The sequence below is a fragment of the Cetorhinus maximus genome, chromosome 5 (genome assembly GCF_964194155.1).
Source record: "Cetorhinus maximus chromosome 5, sCetMax3.hap1.1, whole genome shotgun sequence".
Lineage (NCBI taxonomy): Eukaryota > Metazoa > Chordata > Chondrichthyes > Lamniformes > Cetorhinidae > Cetorhinus > Cetorhinus maximus.
The window spans coordinates 172,696,914-172,711,162 of record NC_135883.1 but is presented as its reverse complement, the minus strand read 5'-3'; the positions used below and the strand labels follow the sequence as shown (position 1 = coordinate 172,711,162).

Sequence of the window (14,249 nt, the reverse complement as noted above, 5' to 3'; positions counted from 1 at the left end):
CTAATTTTGAAGTTATTCTTTAGATTGTTCCTTGCCCTTCTCCATTACTATTCTAAACCTTATGATACAACGATTAGTCTTACTTAATATTCCCCCCACAAACACTTGGTCCACTTGATCCACCTCATTTCCTAGCACCAGATCCAGCAGTCTTTTCCTTTCCTTTCTAGTTAGGCCAAGAGCATCCTGGCCAAAGAGGTTCTCCAGGACATATTTCAGAAATTCCTCTCCATCCTTAACCTTCCCTTAACCATCTCTTACCGAAAAAGGGATAATAATTGAAGCACTCAAGCTGTTCCAGTGCAGCTACAACACTGGCATCTGCCCGGCAATGTGGTAATTGCCCAGGTTAGTCCTGTACACAACAAGCAGGACAAATCCAACGCGGCCAACTACTGCCCCATCATGACAAGGAAGTATTCAATGAACGGCATGGCACTAGGCAGTTCTGGACCTTGGCATGTGTGTCCATACATCTCTGAAGGCAGAGGGGCATGTTAGTGGAGTGGTGCAAAAGGCATATGGGACACTTGCCTTTATCAATCGAGGCATAGATTACAAAAGTAGGGAGGTCATGTTGGAGTTGTATAGAACCTTGGTGAGGCCACAGCTGGAGTACTGTGTGCAGTTCTGGTTGCCACATTATAGGAAGGATGTGATTGCACTGGAGGGGGTGCAGAGGAGATTCACCAGGATGTTGCCTGGGATGAAACATTTAAGTTAAGAAGAGAGGTTGGATAGACTTGGGTTGTTTTCGTTGGAGCAGAGAAGACTGAGGGGCGACCTGATCAAGCTGTACAAGATTATGAGGGGCATGGACAGCGTGGATAGGGAGCAGCTGTTCCCCTTAGTTGAAGGGTCAGTCACAAGGGGGCGTAAGTTCAAGGTAAGGGGCAGGAGGTTTTGGGGGGATTGAGGAAAAACTTTTTTACCCAGAGGGTGGTGACAGTCTGGAATGCACTGCCTGGGAGGGTGTGGAGGCGGATTGCCTCACATCCTTTAAAAAGTACCTGGATGAGCACTTGGCACGTCATAACATTCAAGGCTATGAGCCAAGTGCTGGTAAATGGGATTAGGTAGGTAGGTCAGGTGTTTCTCATGTGTCAGTGCAGACTCAATGGGCCAAAGGGCCTCTTCTGCACTGTGATTCTGTGCAGTGATGGAAGAGGCCATCAACAGTGCTATCAAGTGGCACTTGCTCAGCAATAACCTGCTCACTGATGCCCAGTTTGGGTTCCATCAGGGCCACTCAGCTCCTGACCTCATTACAGCCTTGGCACAAACATGGACAAAAGAGCTGAACTCCCGAGGTGAGGTGAAAGTGACTGCCCTTGACATCAAAGCAGCATTTGACCGAGTGTGGCATCAAGGAGCCCTAGCAAAACTGGAGTCAATGGGAATCGGGGGAAAACTCTCCACTGATTGAAGTCATACCTAGCACAAAGGAGGATGGTTGTGGTTGTTGGAGATCAGTCATCTCAGCTCCAGGACATCACTGCAGGAGTTCCTCAGGGTAGTGTCCTCGGCCCAACCATCTTCAGCTGCTTCATCAATGACCTTCCATCATAGGGTCAGAAGTGGGGATGTTCGTTGATGATTGCACAATGTTCAGCACCATTTGCGACTCCTCAGAAACTGAAGCAGTCCATGTCCAAATGCAGCAAGACCTGGACAATATCCAGGCTTGGGCTGACAAGTGGCAAGTAACATTTGTGGCAAATAATTGTCCAGCAATGACCAGTACTGGGGAAAGTGGGAGCTGTACTATTGGGAAGGTGCTGGGACCAGTGTTCTAGCGAATCAAAAAACTATGGCTATCAAGAGGGCTTTAAGCTAAATAGTAGTTGGGGATGGCAGGGGGAAGAGTTTACAGGAGGGTAGATTTAAAAAGTTAACAAGAAAGGACAAGGCAATAGTGCAGGGCAGTGATATGGGGAATGATAGCCAGAGTATGGCAGGGAGCGACAGAGCTTACAAACATAAGAGTGCACCAGCAAATAAGGCCAGAGTAGGGAAACGTGGTAAAAGGGCAATATTAAAGGCTCTTTATCTGAATGCAGCATTCATATCAAGATTGATGAATTGATAGCGCAAATAGAAATAAATAGTTATATAATAACCATTAAACGGTCATGGTTGTAAGGTAAACAAGGGTGAATATTCAAGGGTATTTGGCATTTCTGAAAGGTCGGAAGAAAATAAAAGTAGATGAGCAGTTCAGTTGTTGAAGAATGAGATCAATACAATAGTGAAAAATGATCTTGGCTGGGAAGATCAAGATGTAGAATCAGTTTGGGTAGAAACAGAAAATAGGAGCCGGTGAAGGTCATGTGTCTGTTCGAGCCTGCTCCGCCATTCAGTATGATCATGGCTGAACCTCTATCTCAACACCGTATTCCAGCTCTCTCCCCATACCCTTTGACACCTCTAGAGTCTAGAAATCTGTCTATTTCCTTCTTAAATATATTCAGTGACTTGGTCTCCACAGCCTTCTGTGGTAGAGAATTCCATAGGCTCACCACCTTACTCCAAGTATGGTCTCACAGCTGCAGTAGGAGATCCTTGCTCCTGTACTCAAGTCCTTTCGCAATGAAGGCCAACATACCATTTACCTTCTTAACTATTTGCTGCACCTGCATGCTTGCTTTCAGTGACTGGTGTACAAGGACACCCAGGTCCCTTTGCACATCAACATTTCCCAATCTATCACCATTTAAATAATATTCTGCCATTCTGTTTTTCCTACCAAGGTGGGTAACTTCACATTTATGCATGTTATACTGCATCTGCCATGTATTTGCCCACTCAACCAGTCTAAATCGCCTTGAAGCCTCTTAACAGCCTCCTCACCGCTCACATTCCCACCAAGTTTCATGTCATCAGCAAACTTGGAAATATTACATTTGGTTCCCTCATTCAAATCATTGATATAGTGAATCGCTGGAGCCCAAACACTGATCCCCGCGTGGTACCCCACTAGTCACTGCCTGCCATTTCGAAAAAGACCCATTTATTCCTACTCTCTGTTAACCAATTTTCAATCCATGCCATACTACCCCTAATCCCATTTACTTGAATTTTACACACTAACCTCTTATGTGGGACTTTATTAAAAGCTTTCTGTAAGTCCAAATACACCGGTCCTCCCTTATCTATTCTGCTAGCCATGTCCTCAAAAAACTCCAGTAGGCTTGTGAAACATGATTTCCCTTTCATACATCCATGTTGATTTTGCCTAATCCCATTGATATTTTCTAAGTGTCCTGTTATCACATCCTTTATAATAGACTCTAGCATTTTCCCTACCACTGATCTAACATCAGATCGAGGATCAGCCTAATGCTAACTGGTCTGTAATTCGCTGTTTTCTCCCTCCCTCCCTTTTTTAAACAATGGGGTTACATTTGGCACCCTCTAATCTGCAGGGACTGTTCCAGAATCCACAGGATTTTGGAAGCTGACAACCAATGCATCCACTATTTCCAAGGCCACCTCCTTTAGTACCCTGGGATGTAGATTATTGGGCCCTGGGGATTTAGCGACTTTCAGTCCCATTAATTTCTCCAGCAGTATTGTTTTAGTAATACTGATTTCCTTCAATTCCTCCTTCTCACTGGACCCTTGGTTCCCTAGTATTTCTGGGAAATTATTTGTGTCTTCCTTTGTGAAGACAGAACTAAAGTAGCTGTTTAATTGTTGTGCCATTTCCTTGTTATATATTATAAATTCTCCTATTTTGGACTCACTAATCTTTTTCTTTTTACGCACTTATAGAAGCTTTCACATTCCACTTTTATGTTCCTTGCAAGTTTACTCTCAGACTCTACTTTTCCCCTCTTAATCAATCTCTTGCTCCTCCTTTGCTAAATTCTAAACTGCTCCAAACCCTCAGGCTTGCTACTTTTTTCAGCAACTTTATATGACTCCTCTTTGAATCTAATACTATCCTTAATTTCTTTTGTTAGCCATGTTTGGGCCACTTTTCCTGTTGTGTTTTTGCACCAGAAAGGAGCAACTGTTGCAATGAATGCATTCATTCATTCCTTAAATAGTAGCCATGTCCATCCACCATCATGCCTTTTAATGAAGTTCCCCAATCTATCTGAGCCAACTCATACCTCATACCATTGTAGTTTCCTTTGTTAAGATTTAAGACCTTAGCTTCAGATCGGAATACTTCAATTTCCATCTTAATGAAAAATTCTATCATGTTATGGTCACTGTTCCCTAAAGGACCTCGCACAACAAGATTATTAATTAACCCCTTCTCATTGCATAATACCAAATGCGGGATAGCCTGTTCCCTGGTCAGTTCCTCAACATACTGGTCTAAAAAGCCATCTTGTACACACTCCAGGAATTCATCCGCCACGGTATTATTGCTAATTTGGTTTGCCCAGTCTATATGTAGATTAAAGTCCCCCATGATTACTGTAGTGCCCTTGTTACATGCATCTCTAATTTCCTACTTAATGCTGTCCCCTACCTTATCACTACTGTTTGGAGGCCTATAGACAACTCCCAGTAATGTTCCCTGCCCCTTGTTGCTTCTTAGCTCCACCCAGACTGACTCTACATCTAGATTTTCTGAGTCAATTTCCTCTCTCACTATCGCATTGATTTCATCCTTGCCTAACAACACCATGCCACATCCTTTTCCATTTTGCATGTCCATCCTAAACATCGAGTACCATTGGATATTCAGTTCCCAGCTCTGGTCACCCTGCAGCCATGTCTCTGTAATCGCAATCATATCGTACCATTTACGCCTGTTTACGCTGTTAATTCCTTTTTACGAGTGCTCCGTGCGTTCAGATACAGAAAAGCAGAATTCAGGCCACAATCAGATCAGCAATCATCTTATTGATTGCCAGATCAGGCATCATGGGTCAAATGGCCCATCTACTTTCTACTTCTACTCTTGCTGGTATGTGGTACTGGAAGTAATCTAGAAATTATTACCTTTGAGCTCCTACTTTTTAACTCCCTCCTTAGTTCCTGAAAAACTGACCTTGGACCTCAATACCTATTCTCTCCATGTTGTTTGTTATTCCTCACAGTCAGGAGTGAGCTGTGTTGATTCAGTTTCTTATTCCTCACAGTTGGGAGTGAGCTTTGTTGATTCAGTTTGTTATTCCTCACAGTCGGGAGTGAGCATTGTTGATTCAGTTTCTTATTCCTCACATTCGGGAGTGAGCTGTGTTGATTCAGTTTGTTATTCCTCACAGTCGGGAGTGAGCTGTGTTGATTCAGTTTGTTATTCCTCACAGTCGGGAGTGAGCTGTGTTGATTCAGTTTGTTATTCCTCACAGTCGGGAGTGAGCTGTGTTGATTCAGTTTCTTATTCCTCACAGTCGGGAGTGAGCTGTGTTGATTCAGTTTGTTATTCCTCACAGTCGGGAGTGAGCTGTGTTGATTCGGTTTGTTATTCCTCACAGTTGGGAGTGAGCTGTGTTGATTCAGTTTGTTATTCCTCACAGTCGGGAGTGAGCTGTGTTGATTGAGATTTGTTATTCCTCACAGTCGGGAGTGAGCTGTGTTGATTCAGTTTGTTATTCCTCACAGTCGGGAGTGAGCTGTGTTGATTCAGTTTGTTATTCCTCACAGTCGGGAGTGAGCTGTGTTGATTCAGTTTGTTATTCCTCACAGTCGGGAGTGGGCTGTGTTGATTCAGTTTGTTATTCCTCACAGTCGGGAGTGAGCTGTGTTGATTCAGTTTGTTATTCCTCACAGTCGGGAGTGAGCTGTTATGATTCAGTTTGTTATTCCTCACAGTCGAGAGTGAGCTGTGTTGATTCAGTTTGTTATTCCTCACAGTCGGGAGTGAGCTGTGTTGATTCAGTTTGTTATTCCTCACAGTCGGGAGTGAGCTGTGTTGATTCAGTTTGTTATTCCTCACAGTCGAGAGTGAGCTGTGTTGATTGAGATTTGTTATTCCTCACAGTCGGGAGTGAGCTGTGTTGATTCAGTTTGTTATTCCTCACAGTCGGGAGTGAGCTGTGTTGATTCAGTTTGTTATTCCTCACAGTCGGGAGGGAGCTGTGTTGATTCAGTTTGTTATTCCTCACAGTCGGGAGTGAGCTGTGTTGATTCAGTTTGTTATTCCTCACAGTCGGGAGTGAGCTGTGTTGATTGAGATTTGTTATTCCTCACAGTCGGGAGTGAGCTGTGTTGATTCAGTTTGTTATTCCTCACAGTCGAGAGTGAGCTGTGTTGATTGAGATTTGTTATTCCTGAGTCGGGAGTGAGCTGTGTTGATTCAGTTTGTTATTCCTCACAGTCGGGAGTGAGCTGTGTTGATTCAGTTTGTTATTCCTCACAGTCTGGAATGAGCTGTGTTGATTCAGTTTGTTATTCCTCACAGTCGGGCGTGAGCTGTGTTGATTCAGTTTGTTATTCCTCACAGTCGGGAGTGAGCTGTGTTGATCGAGATTTGTTATTACTCACAGTCGGGAATGAGCTGTGTTGATTGAGATTTGTTATTCCTCACAGTCGGGAGTGAGCTGTGTTGATTCAGTTTGTTATTCCTCACAGTCGGGAGTGAGCTGTGTTGTTTGAGATTTGTTATTCCTCACAGTCGGGAGTGAGCTGTGTTGATTCAGTTTGTTATTCCTCACAGTCGGGAGTGAGCTGTGTTGATTCAGTTTGTTATTCCTCACAGTCGGGAGTGAGCTGTGTTGATTCAGTTTGTTATTCCTCACAGTTGGGAGTGAGCTGTGTTGATTCAGTTTGTTATTCCTCACAGTCGGAAGTGAGCTGTGTTGATTGAGATTTGTTATTCCTCACAGTCGGGAGTGAGCTGTGTTGATTCAGTTTGTTATTCCTCCCAGTTGGGAGTGAGCTGTGTTGATTCAGTTTGTTATTCCTCACAGTTGGGAGTGAGCTGTGTTGAATCAGTTTGTTATTCCTCACAGTCGGAAGTGAGCTGTGTTGATTCAGTTTGTTATTCCTCACAGTCGGGAGTTAGCTGTGTTGATTCAGTTTGTTATTTCTCACAGTTGGGAGTGAGCTGTGTTGATTCAGTTTGTTATTCCTCACAGTCGGGAGTGAGCTGTGTTGATTCAGTTTGTTATTCCTCACAGTTGGGAGTGAGCTGTTATGATTCAGTTTGTTATTCCTCACAGTCGGGAGTGAGCTGTGTTGATTGAGATTTGTTATTACTCACAGTCGGGAGTGAGCTGTGTTGATTGAGATTTGTTATTCCTCACAGTCGGGAGTGAGCAGTGTTGATTGAGATTTGTTATTCCTCACAGTCGGCAGTGAGCTGTGTTGATTCAGTTTGTTATTCCTCACAGTCGAGAGTGAGCTGTGTTGATTGAGATTTGTTATTCCTGAGTCGGGAGTGAGCTGTGTTGATTCAGTTTGTTATTCCTCACAGTCGGGAGTGAGCTGTGTTGACTCAGTTTGTTATTCCTCACAGTCGGGAGTGAGCTGTGTTGATCGAGATTTGTTATTACTCACAGTCGGGAATGAGCTGTGTTGATTCAGTTTGTTATTCCTCACAGTCGGGAGTGAGCTGTGTTGATTCAGTTTGTTATTCCTCACAGTCGGGAGTGAGCTGTGTTGTTTGAGATTTGTTATTCCTCACAGTCGGGAGTGAGTTGTGTTGATTCAGTTTGTTTTTCCTCACAGTTGGGAGTGAGCTGTGTTGATTCAGTTTGTTATTCCTCACAGTCGGGAGTGAGCTGTGTTGATTCAGTTTGTTATTCCTCACAGTCGGGAGTGAGCTGTGTTGATTCAGTTTGTTATTCCTCACAGTTGGGAGTGAGCTGTGTTGATTCAGTTTGTTATTCCTCACAGTCGGAAGTGAGCTGTGTTGATTGAGATTTGTTATTCCTCACAGTCGGGAGTGAGCTGTGTTGATTCAGTTTGTTATTCCTCACAGTTGGGAGTGAGCTGTGTTGATTCAGTTTGTTATTCCTCACAGTCGGAAGTGAGCTGTGTTGATTCAGTTTGTTATTCCTCACAGTCGGGAGTGAGCTGTGTTGATTGAGATTTGTTATTCCTCACAGGCGGGAGTGAGCTGTGTTGATTGAGATTTGTTATTCCTCACAGTCGGGAGTGAGCTGTGTTGATTGAGATTTGTTATTCCTCACAGTCGGGAGTGAACTGTGTTGATTCAGTTTGTTATTCCTCACAGTCGGGAGTGAGCTGTGTTGATTCAGTTTGTTATTCCTCACAGTCGGGAGTGGGCTGTGTTGATTCAGTTTGTTATTCCTCACAGTCGGGAGTGAGCTGTGTTGATTCAGTTTGTTATTCCTCACAGTCGGGAGTGAGCTGTTATGATTCAGTTTGTTATTCCTCACAGTCGAGAGTGAGCTGTGTTGATTCAGTTTGTTATTCCTCACAGTCGGGAGTGAGCTGTGTTGATTCAGTCTGTTATTCCTCACAGTCGGGAGTGAGCTGTGTTGATTCAGTTTGTTATTCCTCACAGTCGAGAGTGAGCTGTGTTGATTGAGATTTGTTATTCCTCACAGTCGGGAGTGAGCTGTGTTGATTCAGTTTGTTATTCCTCACAGTCGGGAGTGAGCTGTGTTGATTCAGTTTGTTATTCCTCACAGTCGGGAGGGAGCTGTGTTGATTCAGTTTGTTATTCCTCACAGTCGGGAGTGAGCTGTGTTGATTCAGTTTGTTATTCCTCACAGTCGGGAGTGAGCTGTGTTGATTGAGATTTGTTATTCCTCACAGTCGGGAGTGAGCTGTGTTGATTCAGTTTGTTATTCCTCACAGTCGAGAGTGAGCTGTGTTGATTGAGATTTGTTATTCCTGAGTCGGGAGTGAGCTGTGTTGATTCAGTTTGTTATTCCTCACAGTCGGGAGTGAGCTGTGTTGATTCAGTTTGTTATTCCTCACAGTCTGGAATGAGCTGTGTTGATTCAGTTTGTTATTCCTCACAGTCGGGCGTGAGCTGTGTTGATTCAGTTTGTTATTCCTCACAGTCGGGAGTGAGCTGTGTTGATCGAGATTTGTTATTACTCACAGTCGGGAATGAGCTGTGTTGATTGAGATTTGTTATTCCTCACAGTCGGGAGTGAGCTGTGTTGATTCAGTTTGTTATTCCTCACAGTCGGGAGTGAGCTGTGTTGTTTGAGATTTGTTATTCCTCACAGTCGGGAGTGAGCTGTGTTGATTCAGTTTGTTATTCCTCACAGTCGGGAGTGAGCTGTGTTGATTCAGTTTGTTATTCCTCACAGTCGGGAGTGAGCTGTGTTGATTCAGTTTGTTATTCCTCACAGTTGGGAGTGAGCTGTGTTGATTCAGTTTGTTATTCCTCACAGTTGGGAGTGAGCTGTGTTGAATCAGTTTGTTATTCCTCACAGTCGGAAGTGAGCTGTGTTGATTCAGTTTGTTATTCCTCACAGTCGGGAGTGAGCTGTGTTGATTCAGTTTGTTATTTCTCACAGTTGGGAGTGAGCTGTGTTGATTCAGTTTGTTATTCCTCACAGTCGGGAGTGAGCTGTGTTGATTCAGTTTGTTATTCCTCACAGTTGGGAGTGAGCTGTTATGATTCAGTTTGTTATTCCTCACAGTCGGGAGTGAGCTGTGTTGATTGAGATTTGTTATTCCTCACAGTCGGGAGTGAGCTGTGTTGATTGAGATTTGTTATTCCTCACAGTCGGGAGTGAGCAGTGTTGATTGAGACTTGTTATTCCTCACAGTCGGCAGTGAGCTGTGTTGATTCAGTTTGTTATTCCTCACAGTCGAGAGTGAGCTGTGTTGATTGAGATTTGTTATTCCTGAGTCGGGAGTGAGCTGTGTTGATTCAGTTTGTTATTCCTCACAGTCGGGAGTGAGCTGTGTTGACTCAGTTTGTTATTCCTCACAGTCGGGAGTGAGCTGTGTTGATCGAGATTTGTTATTACTCACAGTCGGGAATGAGCTGTGTTGATTCAGTTTGTTATTCCTCACAGTCGGGAGTGAGCTGTGTTGATTCAGTTTGTTATTCCTCACAGTCGGGAGTGAGCTGTGTTGTTTGAGATTTGTTATTCCTCACAGTCGGGAGTGAGTTGTGTTGATTCAGTTTGTTATTCCTCACAGTTGGGAGTGAGCTGTGTTGATTCAGTTTGTTATTCCTCACAGTCGGGAGTGAGCTGTGTTGGTTCAGTTTGTTATTCCTCACAGTCGGGAGTGAGCTGTGTTGATTCAGTTTGTTATTCCTCACAGTCGGGAGTGAGCTGTGTTGATTCAGTTTGTTATTCCTCACAGTTGGGAGTGAGCTGTGTTGATTCAGTTTGTTATTCCTCACAGTCGGAAGTGAGCTGTGTTGATTGAGATTTGTTATTCCTCACAGTCGGGAGTGAGCTGTGTTGATTCAGTTTGTTATTCCTCACAGTTGGGAGTGAGCTGTGTTGATTCAGTTTGTTATTCCTCACAGTTGGGAGTGAGCTGTGTTGATTCAGTTTGTTATTCCTCACAGTCGGAAGTGAGCTGTGTTGATTCAGTTTGTTATTCCTCACAGTCGGGAGTCAGCTGTGTTGATTGAGATTTGTTATTCCTCACAGGCGGGAGTGAGCAGTGTTGATTGAGATTTGTTATTCCTCACAGTCGGTAGTGAGCTGTATTGATTCAGTTTGGTATTCCTCACAGTCGGGAGTGAGCTGTGTTGATTCAGTTTGTTATTCCTCACAGTCGGGAGTGAGCTGTGTTGATTCAGTTTGTTATTCCTCACAGTCGGGAGTGAGCTGTGTTGATTCAGTTTGTTATTTCTCACAGTCGGGAGTGAGCTGTGTTGATTGAGATTTGTTATTCCTCACAGTCGGGAGTGAGCTGCGTTGGTTCAGTTTGTTATTCCTCACAGTTGGGAGTGAGCTGTTATGATTCAGTTTGTTATTCCTCACAGTCGGGAGTGAGCTGTGTTGATTCAGTTTGTTATTCCTCACAGTCGGGAGTGAGCTGTGTTGGTTCAGTTTGTTATTCCTCACAGTCGAAAGTGAGCTGTGTTGATTCAGTTTGTTATTCCTCACAGTTGGGAGTGAGCTTTGTTGATTCAGTTTGTTATTCCTCACAGTTGGGAGTGAGCTGTGTTGTTTGAGATTTGTTACTCCTCACAGTCGGGAGTGAACTGTGTTGATTCAGTTTGTTATTCCTCACAGTCGTCAGTGAGCTGTGTTGATTGAGATTTGTTATTCCTCACAGTTGGCAGCGAGCTGTGTTGATTGAGATTTGTTATTCCTCACAGTCAGGAGGGAGCTGTGTTGATTCAGTTTGTTATTCCTCACAGTTGGGAGTGAGCTGTGTTGATTGAGATTTGTTATTCCTCACAGTCGGGAGTGAGCTGTGTTGATTGAGATTTGTTATTCCTGAGTCGGGAGTGAGCTGTGTTGATTCAGTTTGTTATTCCTCACAGTCGGGACTGAGCTCTGTTGATCGAGATTTGTTATTACTCACTGTCGGGAATGAGCTGTGTTGATTCAGTTTGTTATTCCTCACAGTCGGGAGTGAGCTGTGTTGATTCAGTTTGTTATTCCTCACAGTCGGGAGTGAGCTGTGTTGATTGAGATTTGTTATTCCTCACAGTCGGGAGTGAGCTGTGTTGATTCAGTTTGTTATTCCTCACAGTCGGGAGTGAGCTGTGTTGATTCAGTTTGTTATTCCTCACAGTCGGGAGTGAGCTGTGTTGATTCAGTTTGTTATTTCTCACAGTTGGGAGTGAGCTGTGTTGATTCAGTTTGTTATTCCTCACAGTCGGAAGTGAGCTGTGTTGATTCAGTTTGTTATTCCTCACAGTCGGAAGTGAGCTGTGTTGATTTAGATTTGTTATTCCTCACAGTCGGGAGTGAGCAGTGTTGATTGAGATTTGTTATTCCTCACAGTCGGCAGTGAGCTGTGTTGATTCAGTTTGTTATTCCTCACAGTCGAGAGTGAGCTGTGTTGATTCAGTTTGTTATTCCTCACAGTCGGGAGTGAGCTGTGTTGATTTAGATTTGTTATTCCTCACAGTCGGGAGTGAGCAGTGTTGATTGAGATTTGTTATTCCTCACAGTCGGCAGTGAGCTGTGTTGATTCAGTTTGTTATTCCTCACAGTCGAGAGTGAGCTGTGTTGATTGAGATTTGTTATTCCTGAGTCGGGAGTGAGCTGTGTTGATTCAGTTTGTTATTCCTCACAGTCGGGAGTGAGCTGTGTTGATTCAGTTTGTTGTTCCTCACAGTCTGGAATGAGCTGTGTTGATTCAGTTTGTTATTCCTAGCAGTCGGGCGTGAGCTGTGTTGATTCAGTTTGTTATTCCTCACAGTCGGGAGTGAGCTGTGTTGATCGAGATTTGTTATTACTCACAGTCGGGAATGAGCTGTGTTGATTCAGTTTGTTATTCCTCACAGTCGGGAGTGAGCTGTGTTGACTCAGTTTGTTATTCCTCACAGTCGGGAGTGAGCTGTGTTGATCGAGATTTGTTATTACTCACAGTCGGGAATGAGCTGTGTTGATTCAGTTTGTTATTCCTCACAGTCGGGAGTGAGCTGTGTTGATTCAGTTTGTTATTCCTCACAGTCGGGAGTGAGCTGTGTTGTTTGAGATTTGTTATTCCTCACAGTCGGGAGTGAGTTGTGTTGATTCAGTTTGTTATTCCTCACAGTTGGGAGTGAGCTGTGTTGATTCAGTTTGTTATTCCTCACAGTCGGGAGTGAGCTGTGTTGATTCAGTTTGTTATTCCTCACAGTCGGGAGTGAGCTGTGTTGATTCAGTTTGTTATTCCTCACAGTCGGGAGTGAGCTGTGTTGATTCAGTTTGTTATTCCTCACAGTTGGGAGTGAGCTGTGTTGATTCAGTTTGTTATTCCTCACAGTCGGAAGTGAGCTGTGTTGATTGAGATTTGTTATTCCTCACAGTCGGGAGTGAGCTGTGTTGATTCAGTTTGTTATTCCTCACAGTTGGGAGTGAGCTGTGTTGATTCAGTTTGTTATTCCTCACAGTTGGGAGTGAGCTGTGTTGATTCAGTTTGTTATTCCTCACAGTCGGAAGTGAGCTGTGTTGATTCAGTTTGTTATTCCTCACAGTCGGGAGTGAGCTGTGTTGATTGAGATTTGTTATTCCTCACAGGCGGGAGTGAGCAGTGTTGATTGAGATTTGTTATTCCTCACAGTCGGTAGTGAGCTGTATTGATTCAGTTTGGTATTCCTCACAGTCGGGAGTGAGCTGTGTTGATTGAGATTTGTTATTCCTCACAGTCGGGAGTGAGCTGTGTTGATTCAGTTTGTTATTCCTCACAGTCGGGAGTGAGCTGTGTTGATTCAGTTTGTTATTTCTCACAGTCGGGAGTGAGCTGTGTTGATTGAGATTTGTTATTCCTCACAGTCGGGAGTGAGCAGTGTTGATTGAGATTTGTTATTCCTCACAGTCGGGAGTGAGCTGTGTTGATTGAGATTTGTTATTTCTCACAGTCGGGAGTGAGCTGTGTTGATTGAGATTTGTTATTCCTCACAGTCGGGAGTGAGCTGTGTTGATTGAGATTTGTTATTCCTCACAGTCGGGAGTGAGCTGTGTTGATTGAGATTTGTCATTCCTCACAGTCGGCAGTGAGCTGTGTTCATTGAGATTTGTTATTCCTCACTGTCGGGAGTGAGCTGTGTTGATTCAGTTTGTTATTCCTCACAGTTGGGAGTGAGCTGTTATGATTCAGTTTGTTATTCCTCACAGTCGGGAGTGAGCTGCGTTGGTTCAGTTTGTTATTCCTCACAGTCGGGAGTGAGCTGTTATGATTCAGTTTGTTATTCCTCACAGTCGGGAGTGAGCTGTGTTGGTTCAGTTTGTTATTGCTCACAGTCGAAAGTGAGCTGTGTTGATTCAGTTTGTTATTCCTCACAGTTGGGAGTTAGCTTTGTTGATTCAGTTTGTTATTCCTCACAGTCGGGAGTGAGCAGTGTTGATTGAGATTTGTTATTCCTCACAGTCGGGAGTGAGCTGTGTTGATTCAGTTTGTTATTCCTCACAGTCGGGAGTGAGCTGTGTTGATTCAGTTTGTTATTCCTCACAGTCGGGAGTGAGCTGTGTTGATTCAGTTTGTTATTCCTCACAGTCGGGAGTGAGCTGTGTTGATTCAGTTTGTTATTCCTCACAGTCGGGAGTGAGCTGTGTTGATTGAGATTTGTTATTCCTCACAGTCAGGAGTGAGCTGTGTTGATTCAGTTTGTTATTCCTCACAGTCGGAAGTGTGCTGTGTTGATTCAGTTTGTTATTCCTCACAGTCGGGAGTGAGCTGTGTTGATTGAGAATTGTTATTCCTCACAGTCGGGAGTGAGCTGTGTTGATTGA

The 14,249-nt window shown here is 43.9% G+C and overlaps 1 protein-coding gene across 2 annotated transcripts in view; it reads left to right on the top strand.

The window, feature by feature from the left end:
* nvl (nuclear VCP like) overlaps positions 1–14,249 on the top strand; it is a 143,942-nt gene that overhangs the window by 87,367 nt on the left and 42,326 nt on the right. The window lies entirely within an intron of this gene.